Below are 27,889 nucleotides of genomic sequence, written 5' to 3'. Positions count from 1 at the left end.
TTAATGGTTTATGGAAGTTAAGTCACAGGGGAGTTGTAGTCATGGCCTACAGTCTATGGAATCATGCTGACCACTCAGAGATACAACCCCCCCCAGCAAAAGACAACAGTGATACCCATGCCACAACAGAAGTATACAGAATATTATCAGACATAGCAAGTATATTCCCTGCATTCAGGAGTGAATAGTAGTGCGAAATGCATTGTTGCAAGTGATGCCAGCTGTCAGTCCATGCCCCAGTAATGTAATACTAAAAATACTTTGTATATACACATAAAGATCCTTTGTGTATGTGCATGCATTACACATGTAGTGCATTTACAAAGCGTCATAACTGGGGTTGGCATAAGGGTTAAGGTGTTTATCTTACAAACACAAGGAGCAGGGTTTGATAGTCAAATTTGATAATTGGCTAGATTTAAAATGGCCCGCAAGGACAGTTAGCTTATTACTAACCTATGAACCTATACATGCACAGTTATCGGTCAAGGAATGTAGATGCATGTCTGACTAGAGCAACTTAGTGTTCAAGTGAGCATCCAGTCACAAACCATATCTTGCACCCTATAAGTGCTACAGATATGCACATATAAATAAAATTAAAAAAATCAATACCAAGAAATGCATTATAGTACCTTTTGGGAAGTCGGTCACCCCAGGTAACTACGTCATCAATAAAACACAACTATAAGTTGATTCAATAGTCAGGAATCTGGTAACTCATGTAGACAGTAATCTGGCCTTCAAACAGCAGGTATCCAAGGTAGTAAGAAAATCCATTCCTTCTATGTTGCTCAACATTCACGGAGGTTCTCAATAATAATCTGCTCAAGCAACAGAGACCTCCAAAGCAGAAACGCAAGCAACCTCCATCCCCCCAACACAACCCAAATGACACATAGTCCGCAGACTCAGTGTGCCACTCAACCACAGCCCATAAGGCAAAACAACATACCCAACACACTAGTCATATCTGAATCTATAGCCAGGCTAAACAAGGCGAAGGTTACTGTCAACTGCCTGCCGGGTGCCAGGATCTGCCACATAACCCATGCACTCACATCACTCCACAACAAGTACAAATATGACTCTGTCATTGTCAATGTTGGTGAGAACAACCTGAGACATACCACCCTGGACTACATGAAAAGAGACATGGAATAGCTCTCCAATCTTGTAGCCCAGGCAGGTTTGACCCTAGCCCTGAGTAGCATCCTGCCATCGCCCAGAATGATACCTCAGTACAAGGACAAAATGATTGACTTCAACAATTGGCTAAGCTTCTGGTGTCATTCTAAGGGGATCCAGTATCTGTCTTCCTGGGATGACATGGTCGACAGACCACAATGCTTTGCCAGAGATGGCCTGCACCTGTCACCCCTGGGATTCTGGATACTGGCTAAGGCTCTTGCCGCCCCTATAGTGCCTTTTTAGGCAAGGTTCAAATGGCAAATTCACCACCATAACAGGAACAGGCAAGCAAAAACTGAGGGTAATGCTACTCAATGCTAGAAGTCTAAATCTCAAAATGCACTCCCTCATGGCACTCCTTAAAATGGAGAACATCGATATCTGTGCAGTGATTGAGACCTGGTTCAAGGCTCTAGACAGCATCCCTGCATTACCAGGCTATAACTCATACCACACATTTCGGTCATCTAACCTGGACTGGAACACCAAAGGTGGAGATGTGTCGATATTCATTTATGATAGCTACACCTCCAGGCTAGTTGCTCAGCATAATGCATCCGAGGTTATCCAAGTGCAACTAACTCTGGGCAAAACTGCAATCCAAATTGTAGCTTGCTACAGATCCCCCACCATGCCCCAGGATTCCCACTCCTGTTTTCTTGATATACTGGAAAATATTAGGGTTCAACCAGACACCCTAATAATGGGGGATTTCAAATATCCCACCATTAACTGGGAAAACTACTCATGTACCAACTCCTTCACTCAACGCTTTCTGGAATTCATAAACTCCAATGACCTGGATCAACTTATCCACACCCCCACCAGGGCAACAATATCCTAAACCTAGTCGTTACCAACATGAGTGACCAGTGTTCCACACCTGAAGTCAGCTCCTCGTTGGTCATATCTGACCATAAGCTAATCACTCTAGATATCCACATCTCACCCCCAGCCCCCATTAAGAAAACCACGGTAAAAAAATTCTCCAAAGCCAACTTCATGCTTCTTAAGACAGAAGTGGTGAACTTCATGACACCCATGCAATTGGACAATACATTTACAACTTTTGAATCCTACACAAATGCACTCTATAAACACTTACACAAGTGCATGGATCATACTATCCCAAACAGAACCAAGACGCTATCCTCCATAAAAAAGGAAGCCAATCTGGTGGTCCCTGCAATAAACAAACTCTACAACAGAAGGAACAAGCTGTTGCAAAAGAGAGCAAAATCCCATGAGTGGAGGAGCTCCCTGGTCAGCCTCAGTAAGAAGCTAAGATCCCTTATAAGATCCTTCAAAGCTAGCTATGAAAACAAAATCACCACTGATTCTAAGGACAACCACAAAGCATTCTATAGCTATGTCAAGAATCTCAATGGCAACACCCAGTCCTGCTCTGAGTTACAGCACAACAGCACAAAAATTACAGAACCAATTGATATTGCCAATATCCTGGCAGATAGATTCAGTGCTATCTTTACCCCCTCTCACCCTCTAAAGGGGCCATATCTATACAGGAAGAATGCAGAGTCCTTGTAATCACAACTATGCAGGTAAAAGCTGCACTCTCTAAAGCCAAAAACACAACATCCATGGGACTGGACAATATCCCAGGCTGCATCTTACACAAACTTCAGAATATACTGGCTCCCCACTTAAGCACCATGTTCAATTATAGCCTCACATCAGGCTTTGTGCCCACTGAATGGTGCACAGCAACAGTTATCCCACTTCACAAAGGGGGAGCCACCACTGATCCCGGGAACTATCGCCCTATTAGCCTGATGAGATTGGTCTGTAAGGCCATGGAATATATCATCCTGGAACTCATAAACAAAGACATTTGTAACCTCCAGACTCTGGACCCCACCCAATTTGGGTATGTGAAAGGCAGATCATGCCTCCTAAACCTGATCGACTTCTTTGAGGCAGACACCAATGCCGTAGATCAGAGTAAGGTGGTTCACACAGCCTATCTTGACCTCGCCAAGGCTTTTGACACCATCCCCAATTCTGGAATTATAGCTAACCTCACTAAACTAGGTATAAATCCCTACATTTCAAAATGGGTTGCCAACTGGCTCACTGACAGAACCCACACTGTAAAAGTTGCAGACTCCAAATCTGACTTCAAACCAGTGACAAGTGGAGTACCACAGGATTCAGTCCTGGGACCTCTCCTGTTTGGTATCTACTTCTCTAAAGTACAGGCTAACACAGAAGGCCTTTGGCTAATGATCTTTGCAGATGACTGAAAACAAGGAGCCATAGTCAAATCCCCAAATTATGTGGACATTCCACAGAAGGGACTCATTGAGACAGATGCCTGGTGTCAGAGCCATGGCCTCAAGCTCAATGCCAAAAAGTGCATTGTCATCCCCTTTGGTAAAAACTCTGTACCCATGAACTACCACATAGGCAGCAGTCTACTTAACACCGAATGTGTGATAAGAGACCTTGGGACCCAGGTGGACAGTAGTCTCTCCTTTGATAATCACATTGCCACAGTAGTAAGAAAATCCTTCTACGTGGCATACCTCATCACAAAAGGGTTCTCATCCAGGACAAAAGAGGTCATTGCTCCCCTCTACTCAACACTCATTAGACCCATTATAGAGTACAATGCCCCTTTTGGAATGTACCTCACAGGATATCTGCAGCAGCTGGAAAGGCCACAGAAGTACCTAACAAAGAGGATTACTGGCCTCAAACAGATGCCCTACACTGCCATCTCAAAAAACTCCAGCTTTACTTTGTAGCATATCGCTTACTCCGAGGTAATCTCTGCCTAACATATAAAGCTATGTCAAACCCAGAGCTGTTGGACATGCTACACCTATAGAAATTCCCAACCTCTCTGAGCTACACGCTCTAGGGACCTAAACCTTGTCACCACAACAAACAGGACATGCTGGAGGGATAGATTCCTGTTCTGAGGACTTCCCATACTCTGAAACAAGCTACCCATCTATCTCAAGCAAAGTTCCTCATTAGCACTCTTCAAGAAAAATCTTGATGAGTAGATGGGAAATAGGAAATACACCCTGGGGATCACTTCTGTGGCTCTGCTCGACAGGGGCACAGGAAAATAACTTTCTTGGGTGGCTTAAGCCAGGGAACCTTGTTGGCTAGGCTTACTTAGGCCCTTGGGCCAATAGCCTAGTACCTACCTATGAACCTATGAACTTATAAGTGAGGGCAGAGAGAGGTCATCGTGCCACTGTACTCAGCCCTAATCAGACCCACCATAGGGCATAATGCCCCCTTTGGTATGCATCTGACCAGACACATGCAACTGGAACTCACCTGGGAGGAGCGGTTATGATGGCTCCATCTTCTGTAGTGACCTGATACTTCAGGGGATTGGAATAAGCTGCTTCCTGAGAACAGGTCCCAGGGGGATGACACAGGTGGGTCCACCAAAGTCAGTGTGGCAGACCTTGCAAAGATATGTTAAGGAGCAGTTGCACATCCATACCAGGGTCATTGGAGTTCTCTCTACGGTGATACAGAGCCCATGTCACCGCCGAGAGGTAGGGTTGGGCCATATCCATAAAATGCCCTAGTGGCTGCCAGGATATGGCTCTTTAATTAGTTCTCACCCCACAGGAAACAATAGGCTGGGAACAGCTCTCACCCTATAAGGAGCAAATGGGCCAGCATATTACATGGAGTTGGTGAACCGCCAGCAGTGGGTTGGCAAAAAAGAATTACTGAAAAAATAATAGTTGGGAATACAGATAACAAATCAGGGTTAACTTTTAAATATTACTCTAATTAAACTAAGAAGTTAATAGAAAAATGTTTTTTCATCAACATGTATTTTCTGAAAAATAAAAACTATGAAACATTAATATCTTACATTACTGATTGATTTATCAGAAAAGCAAAAATGTTATGAGGGACAGAGCAAAATATGCGGCATGATCAGAGACATTCTGCAAAATCAGGGACAGCAGAGAACTACAGCTGTCATACTTTATTGTGTCACTACAAGGACAATTCTTCTTTCAGAAGTACTTCATAAGGATGCTGCATGTTGCTCTGCCCTTGGACCCCACCCCCCACCATTTGAGACTATGTAGTTCACACCATGCATGTGTTCTGGAACACGTCCTCAGGGCTTTAAGCAAATATAACTCTGTTGTCAAGCCAATAGCTGTGCCACAGCACTCCCTGTATTCCCTCCCACTGTCACAGTCCTGAATATCATCATGTTGTTGCCTCTCTCTTTCAAACCTTTATAGCCTGGTCCCTTGGACTATGTATTTTGTCCATTTTCTTCATGTATTTTCAGATTATCTGCTGCTCTATGTGACTGTATTGCAGTGCTCACTGTGTTATCACTCTGTGCACAACTGTATTACATAACTCATTATGCTGTCACTTTCATTCAGATGTGCCCATAAAGATGCTCATAATTACAACTGGGCTGCTGCTTTTGAGTGCTTGACTGCTGATTTGATACTAACTTAAAAGCCAGCAGCACAGAAGGAGTATCCTAAAATACAGATAAATTACTTTCAAAACTGGAATGACTAAAGCAAAATGGTTTAAATGAAATAAAAGGTGCAAGAACAATTACAAGCAAAAGAACATGTTTTAAGGAACTAAAAAGAAAAATATGGACTTACATCTATGCACAGCAAGGATACTAGAACTAAACTGCCCATTGAAGTGTGATCTCTCTCTTTGTCTCTGTCCAGTTATAGAGATGCATTTCAGGAGAGGCCAGAAGCAGTAGTGGTGATACTCAAAAGTTCCTGCTGAGGGCCTTGAAGAAGGAAATTTACATATGAGAGAGATGTCTGTTACTGTGTTACAAAGAGGAAAAGTTATGGTTATTGTACTTGCATTCTATACAACTGACCACAATGCTTTGCCAGAGATGGCCTGCACCTGTCACCCCTGGGATTCTGGATACTGGCTAAGGCTCTTGCCGCCCCTATAGTGCCTTTTTAGGCAAGGTTCAAATGGCAAATTCACCACCATAACAGGAACAGGCAAGCAAAAACTGAGGGTAATGCTACTCAATGCTAGAAGTCTAAATCTCAAAATGCACTCCCTCATGGCACTCCTTAAAATGGAGAACATCGATATCTGTGCAGTGATTGAGACCTGGTTCAAGGCTCTAGACAGCATCCCTGCATTACCAGGCTATAACTCATACCACACATTTCGGTCATCTAACCTGGACTGGAACACCAAAGGTGGAGATGTGTCGATATTCATTTATGATAGCTACACCTCCAGGCTAGTTGCTCAGCATAATGCATCCGAGGTTATCCAAGTGCAACTAACTCTGGGCAAAACTGCAATCCAAATTGTAGCTTGCTACAGATCCCCCACCATGCCCCAGGATTCCCACTCCTGTTTTCTTGATATACTGGAAAATATTAGGGTTCAAATAGACACCCTAATAATGGGGGATTTCAAATATCCCACCATTAACTGGGAAAACTACTCATGTACCAACTCCTTCACTCAACGCTTTCTGGAATTCATAAACTCCAATGACCTGGATCAACTTATCCACACCCCCACCAGGGCAACAATATCCTAAACCTAGTCGTTACCAACATGAGTGACCAGTGTTCCACACCTGAAGTCAGCTCCTCGTTGGTCATATCTGACCATAAGCTAATCACTCTAGATATCCACATCTCACCCCCAGCCCCCATTAAGAAAACCACGGTAAAAAAATTCTCCAAAGCCAACTTCATGCTTCTTAAGACAGAAGTGGTGAACTTCATGACACCCATGCAATTGGACAATACATTTACAACTTTTGAATCCTACACAAATGCACTCTATAAACACTTACACAAGTGCATGGATCATGCTATCCCAAACAGAACCAAGACGCTATCCTCCATAAAAAAGGAAGCCAATCTGGTGGTCCCTGCAATAAACAAACTCTACAACAGAAGGAACATGAAAACTGGACCATACTAGCTTAGAAAGGCAGGAAACAAGTATATATTTTTTTTTTTTTTTTCAGAAAATAAAGCAGATACAATAAAAAAGCACGTTAAATGCACAGAAAAGAGTACTTATTGTTATATATCACAGATCAGGGTTGTAGTCAATGCCCCTAGTAATAAAGTAGGAAGAAACACAAATACAGTAAAAGCAGATGAATAAAGTGCAATTTATATATATATATATATATATATATATATATATATATATATATATATATATATACAGATATTTATGTATATATATATATATATATATATCTATATATATATATATATATATATATATATATATATATATATATAACAATAGAAAATGAACAAACTGATTTAAACAAGTTACCCAATTAACCAGAAAAAAAGCTCAAAACTAAGCCCTGTTCCAGCAATCTTAGGAGTATGCATAATTCACCAAGCACACTCTTGGTTTCCACTTCCTGATTTGCAACTTAACTGCTGGCCACAGTGTGCTAAAGTTTCCACCATTCAGAAGCATCTAATGTTGCTCGAGGTTGATGTGACTCCCGAGCTATAGTGAGCTTTCCAGAGAAACAACAACTGAAGGGTGATCAACCATCATACTGAACTCAAGGAATTCCTAGCTGCACTTTTAGGCTACCAGTTTACATTTCTTTGCATTTTTAATTTTTTTTATTGAACATGATGCCAGATACTTTATGGAAAATGAATGGGCCAGACGTGGGACACCTGCGGTTGCATTTTGTAACATTATACCAAAAGAGTTTATGAGTTTACTTGGTACCTGATAATCCAGGGATAAAGTCTAATGATCAGTGCACTGATTGTGTCATAAGATCTGATGGCATATGGCCTAGGAAGCCTGGTGAAGACAACTGTCAGATGATCTCCACTCCATGTAGAGATGGGTAGAATTTGTCAGATGTGATATTGAATGTATGAACCTGGGAAACCCAAATAAGCAAAGAGAGTATTACTGAAATTCCTAGTAGAGACTTTCTTATAAGATAAGATGAACTGCTACCTCAGACAGACCTTAGCTGTATTTTAACTAAGGCTGGGTCATCAAGACAAAATGGACTGTGTTTAATACCTTAGATATTGAGGGAGTAGCAAGGATTTGTGGGTAGAAAGTGGTATTGCCTTTCACTGTCATGATCTTAGGACTTGTCAGTAGACTTCAGAGTCGAGGAAGCCTGCACGACTGAAGAAAGTGACCCTCTGGGAAATGTCACTTAGGTTTCTTCTGTTTCAGCTACAAGAGTTTTTGTAGGCCAAGAAGGTTATAGATACAGTAATAGCTAGATCCATCTTTTTAGCATGGAAAGAGTTTGAAGAAGCCATGGACCTCAAGTACTGGGTAACCTTACAGATGGTCTGGCAAACTGGTTTCTCTAGAATGGAAGGTGATACCTCACTCGGTTTGTGATATGCAAAGATGGTGCAATGCTGACCAGTAATGGGGAGATTGTCTTAAAGTGCAATGAACTTTTTAGGGAGCACCTCATCTAAGTGTAGTATTTCTGTCAGGAAGTAGTGTCTGAAATTTCAGCTGTGCCGGGATCTGTCAGTGATGCAGAATTCATTACAGTTATAAAAAGCCCCTGCAGATGTAACACTGCAGGAGTGCATGAGTCATGGCTGAAGAAGTTGAAGGCACTGGAGGGCGTTAGAGTATTTTGGCTAACACCTACCTTCATTGTTGCAATGAAGACGAGGAGAGGATGTCTGGCCCGGCAAACTACTACAGTAATGGCCTCTACCTTTAAGAAATGAAAGCATGGAGTGTCCTCATTCTATAGGTGAATCACACTACTTGTTGTTGTTTCTTTTGGCTTTTCCCGGTTAGGGGTCATCACAGCGGAACTCTGGTCCGCTAATGATTGGTAGTTGATTTTGACGTGCCGAGTTACCAGCCCGGATGCACAACCTTCAACGAAGGTATGCCCATTCACGCATGTCTCCACACAGAAGATGCTCTAGCTGAGAATCGAACCAGATAGTGTCTTACTGTGAGGCGACAACACTACTGCAGCACCACCACCGCGGGTGGAAAAGCATGAGCCAGAGTGCTGGAGAAGAGACTACTGCAGAAAGCTGAACCCTGAATTCAGAAGGAAAAATGAGGATAACATGCAAGACAGGACTAGCTCTGTAGCCTTACACAGATCTGTGTGTGTGTGTGTGTGTGTGTGTGTGTGTGTGTGTATGTGTGTGTGTGTGTGTAGTTAATATATTTTATTTTACATGAATTTTTCACTGTTATATTTTTAATGTATTAAGCTACAGGAAGCGGAGTATCTGTGAGCTGGAATGTGTGTTGATTCATGTAGCAGAACATGTGATTTGCAATTTTATTTAAACTTACTTGTGTTTATTAATCTGTTGAAGTCCATTGTGAGTGAAAGGACAAAAGTGTAAATACGGAAAAGATAAAACAAAACTCATGTCACACACACCTTATCATGCATTACTATGTATTCCCATAATTCTACACAATTAGTTGAGAATTAGTTTAATTCTTTCTCTCACACACACTCACTACATAAACCCAAACACTCAAACCTCAAACTGTTCATGCCTTTAGTAGAAAGAAGTGTCTAGTCTTATCAATACACAAGGAATTGCTTATAATAGTAGCATTATCTATTATTGATAGCTGCTTATAATATGTTCATGTCCTTTCATTGACAATGTTACTACTTCTTAAAGTAAGAGGCACGACTGAATGAATATGACCATGATGAAATTGACATACTTCAAAGCTGTCATAACAGCAACATTCTTAACCAAAATATAGTTCAATAGATGCCTGTTCCTTCCCCTACCCCCACCAAGGTACTTGGTGCTCTTGAAAGTATCCTCTGCAAAAGTGTTGAACAGTTTAGGAACTTCCCAATAGATTACCAATAACATGCAATCTTCAATGAAGATATTAGAATGTTCATTGGTAATGCTTTAGGAACATATAATTATTCTTTTCCTGTTTTATTTAATTTATAATTAAATTATACATATTGTTGACAGCAAAATTGATTAAAAGTGTTACATTCTAAAGATGCCCAGTGTAGCAGCAGGCCACAGCTATAAAAATTCCTCACTTTAAATTGTTCATGCTTACAAGAATTACAGATTAAACTACTGTTAAGTAAATTTGCAGGAAAAATAAAACAAAACTTTACAATGACCTCCAGAATGTCTACCTACACTTAGAATATTTTAATACATATTAAATGCATATTAAATATTGCATTAATAATAAAGATTTCATACTTACTATAGAACTTTGGTTATCTCTCTGACATTTCTTTGGAAAGGACAGCTACTGAATGGGATAAAATTACAATGGAGTTTAAAAACATGGCAGAAATAAGAAGGAGATATGGGAAAATGTAATGCAAAGTACTGAGAAGCGCTGACAAAGGATAATGTATTGCAGAAAAATGGAAATTTTACAGAGCAAGAGGAGGAACAACTGCAAAGTGCTAAAGGGAAAATAAGGGACTATTTAGATAAGAATGCGTTTAGAAAGGTTACGGTTAAGCAACTATTTCATGATAACAACTTCAGGGCACAAAAACATTTACCTCAAAGACATGGGCATAAAAAAGTAGAAAGGGTTGCTGCCAAACTCAGTGAGCCTATAACAACAAAAATAAATAGAGATACTATAGATATTTTTAATATTTTATAAAAATTTGTATAATGCAGAATGATGTGGAAACCAAGAAAACAAACCATTGGAAATATTTATGGAAAATTTAGTTGTGGTTATGAGGCTCATTAATTAATAGTGGAAATAATATAAAAAATAGTTATGTATAATGGATCAAAAGGAAAGTCTCCAGGAACAGATAGTATTCAGGTGGATGTTTGGAAGTTTGGAGGGAAAGACATGCTAAAGATCTGCAAGGTTTTGTTTAACAATATTTTATAAGGGAGAATACCAGCATCTTAAAAAAAAACTGTAGTGTCTGCATTACCCAAAGATGGTAAAGGCAGTTCAGACTCAGCTTTATATAAAACCATTTCAATTTTAAGCCATGACTTATAAAGTGTTTATGTCTATACTAGCTAAGAGAATATCAAAGGTGTTGTCAAAATTACTAAATATGGATCAGTGTAGTTTTGTGGAGTGGAGGCAAAAATTTGTCAACACCAATAGGTTCATAGGTTCATAGGTTCATAGGTTCATACTAGGCTATCTGCCCAAGGGCATTTATAAGCCTAGCCCATAGTTATGTGGCTTTCGCCACCCCTTTAGTTTGAATAAAAACTATGCCTATCATTTTGCTGTGCCTCTGTCAAGCAGTGACGCTGAAGTAATCCCTGGGGTATATCTGCAATCTCCCATCCATTGGTCAAGATTCCTCTTGAACAAGACCAGAGAGGTGCTCTGCCTCACATGTACCGGGATTTTGTTCCACAGCATAGGGAGTCTCTGGGTGATGAATCTGTCCCTCCAGCACGTTCTATTTATAACCGTGTCAAGGTTTAAGTCTCCGCCCTTGTGGTTCTGAGGGATCTAGATTTTTGAGGTGAAGCATATTCATCAAATCTGGGTTTGACATGGCCTTATATGTCAGGCACAGGTCACCTCTGAGCAAGCGGTATGAGACTGAATAGAGCTGGAGTTCTTTCAGTCGGGCAGCATAAGACATATTTTTGAGACCCTTTATCCTTTTGGTGAGGAACTTTTGGGGCCTTTCAAGCTGCAGCAGGTGTCTGGTCAGATACATTCGAACGGGCATTGTACTCAATCATAGGTCTAATAAGTGATGAGTACAGGGGACGATGACCTCCTTGATCTAGATGTGAATACCTTCATGATCAGGTGGGTGATATAGAAGGTTTTCCTAACTACTTTAGCAACATGAGTGTCAAGCGAAGGCTACTGTCAACCTGGGTCCCCAGATCTCTGATGACTTTTTCTGTGCTCAGTGGATTGCCACCTATATGGTAGCTAGGGGTAGCCTTGTTTTTCCCAAAGGGTATGACTATGCATTTTTTGGCGTTTAACTTCAGGTCATGGCTCTGGCACCAGTTATCCATTTCTGTGAGGCCCTTCTGGAGGATATCTGTGTCAGATGTGTTTTCGACTATGGCCCAGTTTGCAGTCATCTGCAAACTTTGTCAGCCATAACCCTCCTGTGTTTGCTTGTACTTCAGAAAAGTAGATGCCGAACAAGAGTGGACCCAGGACTGAGCCCTGTGGGACACCACTTGTGACAGGCTTTGAGTCTGACATGGCTCCAGCAACTCTGACCCTGTGGGTTCTGTCACTTAGCCAGTTTGCAACCCATCTTGTGATGTATGGGTTTACATTCAAGCTGATGAGTTTTTCGATGATACCTGAGTGGGGTATTGTGTCGAAGGCCTTTGCCAGGTCGAGGTAGGCTGTATGGACTGCCTTTCCTCATCAATGGCCTTGGTGACTGTCTCGAAAAAGTCAACCAAGTTTAAGAGGCAGGATCTGCCTTTGACAAAGCCAAACTGAGTTGGATCCAAAGTCTGCAAGTTCCCTATGTCTTTATTTATGAGTTCCATTATGATCCTCTCCATGGCTTTGCAGATAAGGCTTGTCAAGCTAATGGGGCAGTAATTTCCAGGGTCTGTGGAGGCACCGCCCTTATGAAGTGGGACCACAGTCGCCGGCGCCACTCCTTGGGTGCGTATCCTGAGGTGAGGCTAAGATTAAACAGCTGTCCTAACTGTGGGTTTAATTCCTCATTGAGTTCATGAAGCACACAGCCGGGGACACCATCCGGTCCCATGGATGCTGTGTTTTTGCCTTAGTGAGGGCAGTTCTCACCTGGGCGTTGGAGATGTTTGGGGGCTACAATCCTCTGGAATAGATATCTCTCCTTTGGGGAGGGGAGAAGTTTGCACTGAACCTGTCAGCCAGTATGTTGGCAATGTGTGTAGGTTCAGTAATTTTCACATCATTTTGAACTAATTCTGAGCATATCTGGGAGTTTCCTCCTAGGTTTCTAACATAGCTAAAGAAGGCCTTATGATTCTCTTTAGAGTCCTTGGCGATTTTTCTCTCAAAATTTGCCTTGGATGATTTTATGAGAGCTCTTAGTTTTTACTTATAATGATCAAAGGTGTCTTACCTTTCAAGGATTTTGCTCTATCTTGTAGTAGCTTCCTCCTTTTGTTGTAGAGCTTGTTTATGGCTGGGGTCCACCAGACTGGACGCTTGCCTTTGGTACAGAGAGTCTTAGTTTTGTTTGGGATTGCCTGATCCATGCAGTCCTGTAGGTGCTGGTAGAAGGCATTTGTAAGTGATTCAGCGGTTTGAGTAATGTTTACCACTGGCTCAGGGGCCTTAAAGGAGACCACACTAGTTTTTAGAAGTGTGAAATCGGCTTTTGAGAAGTTTTTCACTGTGGTCTTTTTGTTTCAGGTGGGGCGGGATGAGGACCTCCAGCGAGATTAGTTTATGATCTGATCTCACCAGTGAGGGTATACTTCGGTGTTGAACATTTTGATCCCATGTTCGTGATGATGAGATCAAGTATGTTTTCTCCTCTTGTGGGGATGGTGACTAGTTGTTCCATGGCATTTGAGTTTATGAACTCCAGGAATCTTTGGGTTAGAGTGTTCGGGCTTGAGTAGTGTTCCCAGTCTATATTAGGGTAGTTAAAGTCACCTAGTATGATGGTGTTTGGAGATACATTTATCCCCTCCAATGTTTTCAGGAAGGCCATGTGAGGTTCCTGAGTTTGAGAGGGTGGCCTGTAACATGCTACAAATTGCAGAGCAGTCTTGCCTATGGTTAATTGCACCTGGATGGTCTCCGATGCATCATGCGTTGCCACCAACCTTGAGGTGTGGGTGTCCTTTAGAACAATAATGATTGAGACAGAAGCAAAGTGTAGGAAAACACTGCTATTGTCAGTGGGTCTTGAAGCAGGGAAATCATTTGATATAGTCAGCTGAGATTTTATGACTTGGGCAATGGCAGCATTTGCCTTCTCTGATAAAATAATAATAGGGTTAATTAGGTGAATATATGAAGGATGAAAGGCAAGAATTAAGGTAGGAGAGCTCCTCTCAGACAAGCTATGTTTGAAGAGAGGAACCAGGCAGGGGCGTCCTTTTTCCTGTTGTAAATTTGCTTTATATTTCAAGCCATTAGCAAAGACAATAAGGGACCCACAACTTCAAGTGAATGACTGGTACGGTGATCAGGGAAAGGTAGCTTTATTTGCAAATGATGTTATATTGTACTTTATAAATCCAGAAAAGGATATGTCTGTGTTGTGGGACATTCTGAGGCAGTTTCAAGTCTTTTCAATAATTAAAATAAATGAAAAAAACAAAGGTTATAATGGTTAACTCTGTACTCACACCTGAAATTGTACCGCAATCCCCATGTTTGTTGAGCATTATAAAATGAAGTATTAAGGTGTACAAATCAAAACAGATTCTATTATGGTAGCTAAGGATATGTGGGATGTGACTAAACAAAAGATAATATAAACAGTTCAAAGCTGGAAGCTCTTGATTATGTATAGTAAGGTAAGAAATTAAAAATGTTTCTAATCCCTCTAGTTTTATATACAATTTTGACATATTTTTATCAACCAGAGGAGAAGTTGTGGACCATACTAATAAGGAGTTGAAAAAAATGTATTTGGGAGGGGAAGATGCCAAAAGTTAACTGGGATAACGTGATTCTTCCTGTCACAAAAGGAAATATTGCCAGACTAGCTGTCTAGAATTTTGTAAATAATTATATGTCATTTGTGAATATTAATATGATTTATATAGAAGTGTGACACAGGGAGATACTGCCAGCACAGCTGTCTGGAAATTTGTAAGTGGTTATGTGTCATTTGTGAATGTCAACATGATTCATATGCTTGTGTTACAAATGTATTAGAAATGTATGTTACATGTATATTAAACTGCTGGTACAGAAGTATGTGTGAAAAGGGTTTGTACAGTACTGAGCTTAAATATCTATCCACAGTGTACCCTACTGGAAAAGAAAAGAAAAGTGTATACACTATTGTATCTGTGCAAATGTGGAAACTAGAACATAGAGGGTTAATTTGCAAAACTTCACAAAAATACTTGAAATTAAATTGTTTTATAACTGCACCATAAAAGTTAGTTTTAATGCAACAAGAAGACAGGATGTCAAAATCTAGGGGGCCTTCTGCATTTTGTTGTAAGTTGTTGTTTTATGTCTCCCAGCAGCTGCAAAGATTTAAGAAGGTTTCTTGTTTATGTGCTTTTACAGGGAGGTGCTAAATACTGGTAGCTTCTAACAATGGGTGTTTAGCTTGGGAGCTAATGTCAGATGATACAAAGTGATGCCATGCTGCCAGCTACCCCAGCAGTAATATTTGATATTAATTTAAGAAGTCTCTGAGAGAGACACTGTGCATTTTGTATTTGTCTTTGACCTGACAGCATCAGCTGGAAACATCCACTCACCACATCTGCATTTGCCTTGCTGTAAGTATAAGTTAACTAGGGTACAGTAATTTCTCTTAGATTCAGTTAGGAATATAGTGAAGTATAGCTTAGATGTTTTCTGTATTTATTTGAGACTGTCCTGCAATGTTGTTTTAAATATGTCATGTGATTTTGAACTCTGATATCACTGCACATACATATTTAGTATTGTCTTATTCTTTTATTTTTTATTATTAAATATATTTAAATCTTTCAATTTTGGCTGATCTCTCTAGAAATATTTAAGCTCTTAGTGTACTTGCATATGTATTTGGTGACACTGTGCAGGCCACTCCTAATAGCCTTGCTCTTGGTCAAACTACCATTTGGATTAAAAGTAACCTTACACAGTAAGATTGGACACCCTTTGCTAAGGGCCTTAAAGTGGCTGATAAGTAGTGACTGGTGGCAGTAAAAACTACATTATAGTCTGGGCAGAAGGGGGCATAGCTAGTAAACCTGTGCCAGCCTTTCCCAGGTGTGTGTGTGTGTGTGTGTGTGTGTGTGTGTGTGTGTGTGTGTGTGTGTGTGTGTGTGTATAAATCAAACCTCAATGCGTATGTGTGTGTGTCAGCATCTTGGGCAGGGACACAAAGGACTGGTTGGCTGGAGAGGGTGTTGGAGGTCTTGGTTTGGCCACTCAGCTGAGATCTCAACCCTATAGCTGCGCCAATGGGGAGTCTTATTGGGGATCTGGAGAAAGAGGGAGATACCATCCCCAGACTGACTGTGGTCTATGTGTGCTCTTAAGAGAAATTGCAGTTTACTGCATGTGTGCTTGTCATCCTCCCAGTGTGTATATCCCCCACCATCGCCAGTGGTGATGATTGAGGCTCCTCCTTGATTACTGGGCCAGTGCTGGGGCATCATGTATTAATTGGTGGGCAGTAATGGGATACCTGCATCACATATTAATTGGCTTGCAGTGGTGGGATATCCACGTATTAGGAATCACTGGCGTGGATACTGAATTCCTGTAGCATATACACAGTGGTCACTGAAGATATTTGTGTTCTGTCAGTCACACAGTGAACATTTAGAGTTTCATATCACAATTGTTTTATTTTTTTGTTTGCTTATTTAGTCAGGGAGAGCAGGCAAGGATGCCAGCAGAGGAGTATGGCAAGCTGACAAGAAGCCAGCTGGCTGAGATGTGCCAGACTAAAGGACGGTGCATGCCAACCTGACTAAAGCAAAAATGATTGCAGCCTTGAGCACAACTGCATCATGGACCAGCAAACAAGATGAAAATCATACTGGACTTGGAGATGTAAATCTCTCAGAAAATGGACAGTTCAGCCTTTCCACAGAGGACTTAAAAATCTTATCTGGAGTTAAAAATCTGTCTGTAGTTAAAGAGACTTGAATTGGAGGCCAAACAGAACTAGAATCAGCAGAGAGACTGTGGCATTTCAATGCTGAAGAAAATGAGAAACAGATGGCACTAAAATCAGTGGATAGACTGAGACATCTGGAAGCTGAGGAGAATGAGAGGCAGAGACAACATGAGAAGGAGCTACAGGAATAGTGCTATCTGCAGAAATGTATTTGGCTACTAGCCAAATACTTTTCTGCAAAAATCAAAATCGCGGCATGACAAATAAAAGCATGTATTATAATCTTTAGGCATGCCAATGGCCAAATATACGGCCATTGCTATGGAAAAGTGTTTCAATATTATAAAAATAAAAGTTTATTTTTATTTGGATGATCTCGGCCATTTAAGTATAGGGCAGCAGCATGCAAATGGGACCATATCAAAAAAAAAAAAAAAAGTTGAAAAGACAATTTTACGTGAAATCTGCATTCTGCCATTATAGTCTATGGCATGCAGAATCAAAACAATACCAGAGAACATTGGTTGCTAAAGGGAAAGGCTCTGGTGTAGTGCAGTAACTAGAGATTAAGACAGTGGGGTATGCTAACGAGGGAAATTTACTGAATCACAAAAATATTCTAAGTGCCAAACTGCACCTAACTGTGTAGGTGATATAAGGCAGTGGTGTAAGCAGGAAGAGCAGCAGACATGAAAAGTGTGTGTGTCATGCTTGTTGTAAGCACATTGGAGCTCCACGGCTCCCATATAAACTTAACTAAGCAGAGCTAAGCAAGGGCGTGTGTCTGAGGCTGTATTGACTTATTCCATGAAATGAAGAGCATGTTCACGTCCAGGGAAGGCCATTTCTCAGTGTTTACATTAGCTAAACGGGTTTGCACGGCAAGCACCAGGTATAAAACAAACAAAAAAAACTGGAAATAGCAGGACTGTTCACATTTGGGCACTGGGTTTGCAATGGCGCACCTCAGGGCTTAAAAGGGGCAGAAATGGGAAGGGAAAAAAGAAAAAAAAAGGAAAATAGCAGACTAACAGTAATCAATTACAAATAGCATAGCTAGCAGGTGGAATGCATCATAGTCAGCCAATCATACAAGCAGCATCTTCACACAACAGTATAGGTTCATAGGTTCTTAGGTAGGTACTAGGCTATCTGCCCGAGGGCATTTATAAGACTAGCCAGAGTGTGTCAGCTTTCACCGCCCCATTGATTAATTAACTAAGCCTCTGTCAAGAAGACCCAATGAAGTGATCCGAGGGGTGTATTTTCTGTTACCCATCCACTCGTCAAGGTTTCTCTTGAAGAGTGTTAGTGAGGGTCTCTGCCTAATGTAGTTAGGAATTTTCTTCCAAAGCATGGGGGAGTCTCTGTGACAGGAATCTATCCCTCCAGCATGTTCTATTTATTGTTGTGGCAAGGTTTAGCTCACTAGATCGAGTGGCTCGCAGTGACTTGGATTTCTTTAGGTGGAGCATGTCCATCAATTCTTAGTTGGACATGGCTTTGTAAGTCAGGCAGAGATCACCTCTGAGTAAGCGATATGCCACTGAGTACAGCCAGAGTTTTTCCAGTCGGGCTGCATAGGACATATGTTTGAGGCCAGTAATCCTCTTGGTGGGGTACTTTTGTGGTCTGTCCAGTTGTTGGAAGTGTCTTGTGAGGTACATCCTAAATGGGGCATTTTACTCTATGATGGGTCTGATGAGTGATGAGTAGAGGGGCACTATAACCTCTTTATTTCTAGATGTGAACCCTTTAGTAATTAGATGGGCTACATAAAAGGATTTTCTAACTACTTTTGCAATATGATTGTCAAAGGAGAGATTACTATCTACCTGGGTCCCAAGATCTCTTATTACCTCTTCTGTCTTAAGGGGGCTGCCACCTATGTGGTAATTCATGGGTGTTTTGTTTTTCCCAAACAGGATGACTATGCATTTTTTGGCATTTAGCTTGAGACCATGACTTTGCCACCAGGTGTCAGTCTCAGTAAGGCCCTTTTGGAGAATGTCAGTGTCAGCCGGAGAGTCAGTTATGGCTCCCAGTTTGCAGTCATTGGCGAACTTGGCTAACCATAGTTCTCCTGTGTTTGCCTGTACTTTTGAGAAGTATATGCCAAACAGTAGGGATCCCAGGACCTTGCCTTGTGGGACACCACTTGTGACTGGTTTAGATTCGGACCTGGAATCCGCTATTCTTACCGTGTGAGTTCTGTCTGTAAGCCAGTTGGCAACCCATCTCGTGACATAGGGGTTTATGTTCAGGCTGGTGAGTTTTTCTATAATTCCTGAGTGGGGAATGGTGTCAAAAGCCCTGGTAAGGTCAAGGTAGGCTGTGTGAACCACCTTCCCCTCATCTATGGCCTTGGTGACTGTCTCGAAGAAGTCAACCAGGTTTAGTAGGCATGATCTGCCTTTAACAAAGCTGAACTGGGTCAGGTCAAGTGTTTGGAGGTTCTCAATGTCTTTGTTAATGAGTTCCATGATGATGCACTCCATAGCCTTGCAGACCAGGCTAGTCAGGCTTATGGGGTGATAGTTAGCAGGGTTAGTTGTGGCCCCTCCTTTGTGGAGTGAAATAGCCGTTGCTGTGTGCCATTCTCTAGGTATGTAGCCTGCAGAGAGGCAAAGGTTGAACAGTGTGTTTAGGTGAGGGTTAGTTTGTTCTGTAGTTCATGCAAGACGCAGCCTGGGACACCATCTGGCCCCATTGACGCCATACTTTTGGCTTTTGAAAGGGCTGTTTTCACCTGTGCGTCTATGATTTCCAGGACACTACACTTTTCCGGTATTGTTGTGGGCCCTTTTGGGGGTGAGAGGGGGATGAAGTTTGCACTGAATCTATTTGCTAGGGTGTTGGCAATATCAGTAGGTTCAGTATATTTTGTGCTATTTTGCACTAGCTCAGAGCATATCTGTGAGTTGCCACTTAGATTCTTGACATAGCTAAAGAAGGCTTTGTGGTTATCTTTTGAATCCTTGGCTATTTTTCTTTCGAAGTTAGCCTTGGATGGTTTTTATGAGGGACCTTAGTTTCTTACTATAAACTGGGGAAACACTTTACAGTCTGTTTTTTCACACAAACTCTGCACCATTGGTGTACACATGTGGGGGAATTTTAACCAAAAAAAAATGTTAGGGCCTGCCATTGCTTTGATCCATCAGTATGTGCTAGAAGTGGTTAAGAGGATAATGCTGACAACCGCCACAGACCAAGGAGGAGGAGGAGAGTGTTCAAACCCAGGGTAACTTACCATGGGCTACATGATCTAGAGAAAGTAGACCACTACATGGTAGACAGAGACATACTTCAGCAAATCATCAAGCTATGCCGGCCTCAACTCAGACCCAGAGCCAACAGAGTGGAACCCATCCCAGTGGATACCAAGGTATGTGTAGCCTTAAGACTGCTAGCTACAGGTACTTTCCAAAGACCTACTGGGGACATCATGGGATCTCACAGGCATCTGCATCCAGGGTACTCCACTAGTTCCTGGATGCCATCCTACCACATGCCGGTGAGTACATTTACTTCCCCAACACCCATGAGAAGAGGACCAGCAATATGCGTCTTTTCCACTGTGTAACAGAATACCCAGAGGTACTGGGTGTGATAGCCTGCACACACATCCACATCAAAGCACCACCTGGTGAACAGGGTAGGGTCTACATAAACCACAGGCTTCCCCTCCATCAATTGTCAGGTCATGTACAATGCCCAGGGCATTATCATGAATGTGTGTGCTGGCAGCCCTGGAAACAATCATGACTCCCACATGTGGCATTCCTCACAGCTGTACCAGGCATTTGCCAGTGAGGACATCCCATATGGCTATCTGGTGGAGGATGCTGGCTATGCACTGGAGCCGTGGATAATGATACCCATCAGAAATGCACACACACCCACTCAAGAATGCCATAATGAGGCACACGCCGAAAACCAGGATCATTATAGAGTATGCGTTTTGGATGCTCAAGTCATGGTTCCACTGCCTTGACATATCTGGTGGAGCCTTGCAGTACTCTCCAGCCACATGTGCACACAAGTTCATAGTATTTGCCATGCTACACAATCTGATCCTGCAGAACCAGCTGCAGCAGAAACAGCACAAGGAAGGGCCACACAGCCCCCCACCATTGCCAAGGTCCCTACAGGCACAGAGGGACTCAGAGGAGGAAGCCCCTGAGCCTGCTCCTGTTGGCAGAAGGAGGCATGCCCAGTATGCCCAGGCCTTGATAAAGAGGCAACGCATAGCATGCACACTGACACTGTAGGGACCCAGGGACTGACACCTCTCTCTGACTTGCACACACAGTAAAATAGATGCCACACACATTACATTACCTGTAACTTACCATGTATAGGCAGTGTACTGTGTGCATCCAACATAAGCAGTCCTCAAGCACTGTCCTCATAACTGCCGCAGGCACAAGGTAAGTCAGTTTTCTTAACAATAAATGAATGGATTAGTATGTTTTGGTACCATATCTATGGTAATGCTGCATGCATGCAATGGAATGGGGTGGCCTGCTGGGAATACAGCAGACAATTGACAGCTATGTGGGAGACCAGGAAATGTCTACACAATACTGGCTTTGCCACACCATGCAGTATCATTTAAGGTGACAAATCCCACTGCAGTATATGTGGGGGGGGCCAACAAAGGGAAGGTCATAGGTCACGTGCATGGATGTCACTGTGAGGATCCGACACTCACTCCCAGACTCACACAGCAAGTCAGCCATAGAAAACCATAAAGGAATGTCTGGCAAAGATGCCCAAATGGCGACAATGATGGAATACCCCCCTACAGACTTACACAGTGATATCACAGCAGGCCTTGAAATTGCAGTAAGACTCTTGGAAGGGTAAAAAGTCTGAAACTCAAATGTATGGCATTACAATCTAGCCTGTGGTCTCTAGTGATATGTCTCGATTCTCCAAGACAGGGCACAATACTATGCTAAATGGAACCAAAATGTAATGTCAATATCAGCACAGACTGTGCAAATGTGTACTGTTGACAGGTGTGCCCCCACACCCATATTCACATAGAAATGCAGTAACATGTAAGTTGTAGGGTAATAGCAGCAGAGCACACATTGCCAGGGCTGTCCCAATCAACATGAAAACTTGTTGCATATCCACAATATGCATGGGTGAATGAGATGGCTTGAGTTACCACAGCTACTTTACTATCACCAGCTGGGTACAGCCTACAATATTCTCAAATACCCTGAAATAACCCTCAATATCCAATCTACTTACTGTCTACACTGCAAACCGGTACCTTATATCTAGTGAAAAATCTCTCCACTCCATCACCAAGGCCAATAATAATGCAAAGAAAGCACTCTACTCCCATACCATTGCCAGAAAATGGATCTCTCTACCCCATTCTGTGTCCACTGCCCCCTGCATTTCTATATTCAAAAACTCCCTCAAATCACATCTCCTTAGTACCTGGTTATGTCCCTGCATCATATAACCTTACCCATACTCCTATTAACTCTCCAAATTGCTCTCTGATCACCTACTTGATCTCTGATCACCTGCATGTTTGTTCATTTGAAAAGCTGAACTTTTAACTGTAGAATTTACTTAATATATTTTCTTCTCTTACCAATGTATAACTGACATTGTCATTTTACTTATTTTCTATGCCATCATTTATTTGGAGTGTTTTTAGTTATTTCTAGTTATATTACTATGTTCACCGTATATGTTGTAACCTGTTTACTACATCTTATCTGTGTATTATACTTGCTGTAATGTTTTTGTACAACTAGATGATGGAGCTTTTCTCCCCGGGCCTCTGCTGAAAATGGACCTGGTCCAGTCGGAATTTCTCGGTTAACAAATGTAAATAAATAAATAAATAAATAAATATGTGTGGGGAATACTAGTCAGGATGTGGCCAGCAACTTCTCATGGCTGTTGTGTCCTACTGGCCTCCTAGGTACAGTACTGTGGTAGACAGGGCCATGTTCCATGAAATATAGTGCCAACTATTTTACATGTCAGCTACACATATGGTAGGAATCGTACACACTGTCCAGATGTCAATATCATTACTGCCGGGAAGCTGGACAGGTTATTTACATGGGGCCACACATATGAACAGTACACAGGTTGGAGTAACCTACATAGTGCCTACCATACCTCACAACTGTACAAACCTTTACAGAATATACACATGTTTGTATCATATCTGTGGTATCTTTATTCTGAAATAGTGGTTGTCTGGCAAATCACTGGCAAACCACGAAAGTCTAAAGTCAGAAAATATCGATGTACTGTAGTGTATCAGATTTACCCAATAGAAAAATGCATGCAAATGCAAAATCTGTCATTGTATCATCCTTCTAGGTTTGTAAGGCCAATAGTTACAATGGTTTATATACTTAGGCCTTTGTCACTCAATTACTCATGGCTTTGTCCAGGTGCTTGACTCACATACATAGAGAGGTATGGTGCCTAGTAGCACAGCAGTACGTTCTGTCACTTACCATTGTCACTCCACAGAGGTCCACTGCCTGGCAGCCTGGGAACATATGAGTGACAGAATACACTGCCTTGCTACAGATGGCCTGCAGCAGTCTCACATGGCATGCAGACCTCTGGCAAAGGCCCATGCCTCACCCATAGTACCTTTGTAGGGAATTTCATGGGGTCCATACTACCAAAATAACACAGTAAACAAAATGCAAATGTAAGGCCATGCCGCTAAATGCTAGTAGCATTCCTCTCAACCTCGTAGAGGAAGAAATCTGGACAAAGCTACACATAATGGTGGGATAAAGGCCCAACTATAGAGACGCATTTGAAATTGTGCTCTCACAATGTTAGACAGCTGATAGACTAACAGAGGGGGTGTGTAATAGCATGGATGTCATGAAAGGTGTGAAGTCTAAAACTCTAATGTTCTGTCAGTATTCCCTGACTGCAACTCTGAGTGATTTACAACAAATGTGCTAGAAAACTACAATGTTAAGGGAAACCAACCAGATATATGAGGCATGCATCTGGATAATCTGTGAGAATCTGTACAGCTGACAGATATGGCCACACCAGGATATGATCTGTCAGGTAAGAAGAATACTGCACAACCAGGAGATCCCCAGCCAGCATATCACCAAGGTGCTGGATCTGTTACACAGCTTCATCAGTCAATCAGCTATAGCCACACCTCCCAAATGGCTGGATTGTGCCTTTACCTCATAATATAGGTCTGTGCATCATCCATCTGGTATGTCTCTGGTAAATAAATGTGATGATCCACTTATATCTGTCAGTAGGTGATGACACAATACAGTACAGTGTCAAACATTGCATATGTCAGAAAATATCTGCTAAAACTAACCCTGTCACTCAAGCAACTCATACATTGATAACAGCAGTAATTACAGTACACCCCAATATTTGGCCCATTGTTTCCGCATGCTGGCAACCTATCTCCAGATATCTTGCACAAGTTGGTTGCAAGGTATAGCTGTAACACACAACACCCCAGACTGGAGTACAACTATCCCTGGAATGGATTCCCACACTTACTATAGAAGGTCATACTGAGCATGCTCCTACACTTAGAGAAGAGAAGCCCATGTCTGAAACCACATTGGACTGTATATATATATATATATATATATATATATATATATATATATATATATATCTATATATATATATATATCTGTATTGTGCAAATGTCTTTGCATGCACACAGCTATGTAAACCTGTCTCCACACACACCCATCAGACAGGATCAACCCACAGCCAGCTGTAGATGGCATATATGTGGTATATCTACATCTGTTGTGTGTGATACACACACACACACACACACACACACACACACACACACACACACACACACACACACACACACACACACACAAACATAACATATTACAATATTTCAAGCACACACAAACATAGACATGGGGAAGAGAGGGACAGACAGAGTGATAAAGTGAGACATACAGGGAGACACACACAGACAGTGAGGCATACATAGGGATACCCTGAATGGTATAGAGCAATGTCCTGTTGCAGACAGATGCATACCAGTTGTAAACAATGGCATGTGCCAGCAATAAGATGAGATTCATTGTCTGATGGTACTGAGGTGGAGAGTTGGAATATCACATCACCTACCTTTGTGTATGTGTGCATGTCTGTAGTTCTAAGTATTATGATGCCTTACTCACCCAGTACACTTCCCATTGCCCTGCTTTACAACATCTGCCAGTGTCATTCACCTTAGAAGTACCTTTGGACTGGCTTCAGTCCTGTAAGCTCAATAACGCATGTGATAACTCTGTAACAGTATCAGACAAATAACTGGATAGATAGGGTTTCTAATCACAGTCCTGACATATGTAACAGTGGTTGTTTGTGTAGGGGGTGATGTGTGTGTGTAGGAATAAGTGTTTTAGTCCATTCCCACCCAGTACACCTCCCATTGCCCTACTTCACAAGATCTGCTGATGTCATTCATTGTAAAAGTACTGTTGGACTGGCCTCTGCCCTATAATCTCTGTGGCGTGTGAGATAACTGCATACCACTATAGTACAGGCTCCATGGCCATTCGCCTAGTCTACACCTATGAAGCTATGAACCTATGGTTATCAGTACTGGCAAATGTGTGTGTGCATTAGCATATATAAAAGTGTTTGTGGGTATGTAAACATGTGGCTGAAAGCAGTTTGATGCCCTTCTCACCAAGTACACCTACCGTTGTCATACCTTACAAGAGCTGGTGATTTACTCATCTTCACCCTGTAAGCTCCATGGTGTGTGCAGTAATTGCATAACACATTAGTACCAATAACTACATAGGTAGTGGTTCTATTCTGGGTCCTGACAAATGTGTGTGTTTGTAAGTGTGTATATTAATAGGATACAGCATTTTGAGGCCTCACTCTCCCAGTACACTACCCACTGCCATACTTTACAAGGGCTGCTGGTGTTGTTCACCTTAGAAGATCTGTGGGACACTCTCCACGCTATAAGCTCTGTGACACATGCAATAAATGCATAAGACTGTATTAGCAATAACTAGATAGGTAGGGGCTCGAATTTCAGTCCTAGCAAATGTGTGTGTGTGTGTGTGTGTGTGTGTGTGTGTGTGTGTGTGTGTGTGTGTGTGTGTATGAACCATATCTTATGTATGTGTCTGAATGAGAACTATATCAATTGTGGGGGTGAGTTTTACATTTTTAGGCTGTGGTACTCCCAGTACACATCCCAAGGTCCACTTTACAAAGCCAGCTGTCTTCATCAGCCATAGCGGTATCTGTTGACACTCGTCAGCCCAATAAGCCCTATGCCATGTGCAGGAACTGTGTGACAGTATGGACTGACTAACAAGATAGGAAGGGCTGCTAATCTCAGTCCTGGCAAATGTGTGAATGAGTGTATTTGTGTGTGTAAGTGTATATAACTGTAGGTTCGAGTATTTTGGTCCATTTTCACCCAGTAAATCAAGCATTGCCATACTTTATAAGGCCTGGTGATGTTGTTCACCTTGAAATTACCTTGGGACTGGCTTCACTCTGTAAGCTTTGTGGTGCATGCAATAAATGCATAATACTGTATTAGCAGTAACTAGATAGGTAGGGGTTCTAATCTCAGTCCTGGCAAATGTGCGTGTATTTAAGTAAGAACTATATCCACTGGGTGGCTGTGGTTTACAATTTTAGGCCATGGTACTCCCAGTACATTTCCCAAGGTCCACTTTACAAAGGCTGCTGTTCACATCCACAGGGTGCACCCCTGCACCCCCCACACCCCCTGCTACTTATATATATATCTACTCCAAGATTGCACTTAACTACACTAAGTGCAATCTTGGAGTTGATATATTTAAGTAGCAGGGGGTGTGCGGGGCGCAGCCACCCACATGAGGGGTGCAGGGGGGCTTGCCTCCCTGCATACACTTGGTAGAAAGTGCTATGATTTATGTTGTTTAAACTCAGTATATGTATGATATGTGTTTTCAGTGTTTTGAGTTTTCAAGATTTTGAAGTTTCAGTGTTTTGAGTTTCAGTGTTTTGATATTTCAGTGTTATGAAGTGAATATATATATATATATATATATATATATATATATATATATATATATATATATGTATATGGGGCTCAGGCATTTGCTCGAATGAACAAACGTCCAAAACCCAAACAGCCAGGCATGCTCACGCAAAAGTGCTTTTCACTGAAGAAGCACTTTCACGTAATTATGCCTGTTGCCGAGGCCGTACTATGGTGTGGATAAGGGAAAATTCCCTTTTCTCCACTGTAGTGCAGTCTCGGAGGGAGAATATTAAAGTAGGGGGTGTTGTTCGGTTGTTATGGAATGTGCAAACATCCTACAGCTATATATATATATATATATATATATACATATATATATATGTGTGTGTGTGTGTGTAGATAAAATATATATTATATATATATATATATATATATATATATATATATATATATATATATATATATATATATATATACATATATATATATGTGTATATGTATATATATATTTTTTTAAATACATTTTCCATATATATGTAACTCGATACATATATATCTGTATATGCGTATATAAAAAACATGAGTAATTCCACAGATTTTTTTCCCTACTGTTGAATGACTCTACTACATGATATGTTTGAAAAAGCATTCAAAAGTCTTGCAGCTCAAATGGTGTAGTCATTCATTGCTCTGAATATAGTGTACAGAGTCCTGGGTTTAAGACTTGGCAGGGCTGATTATTTTGTTGCTAGACAGAACAGTGGCCGATGGGAGACAGAGTGGTTAAAGCAGTTTTAAGCATCTTTAAGTGGGTTTGCGTGGTTTGTGCGATGCTAAGCGATGCCAACATATGGTTAACCGTAGAGATGCTTAATCTGTTTTGG

Source organism: Protopterus annectens, chromosome 3.part1, assembly GCF_019279795.1.
Source record: "Protopterus annectens isolate FY-2018-M chromosome 3.part1, PAN1.0, whole genome shotgun sequence".
NCBI classification, from domain to species: domain Eukaryota; kingdom Metazoa; phylum Chordata; order Ceratodontiformes; family Protopteridae; genus Protopterus; species Protopterus annectens.
Note: the sequence above shows the minus strand (reverse complement) of the source record.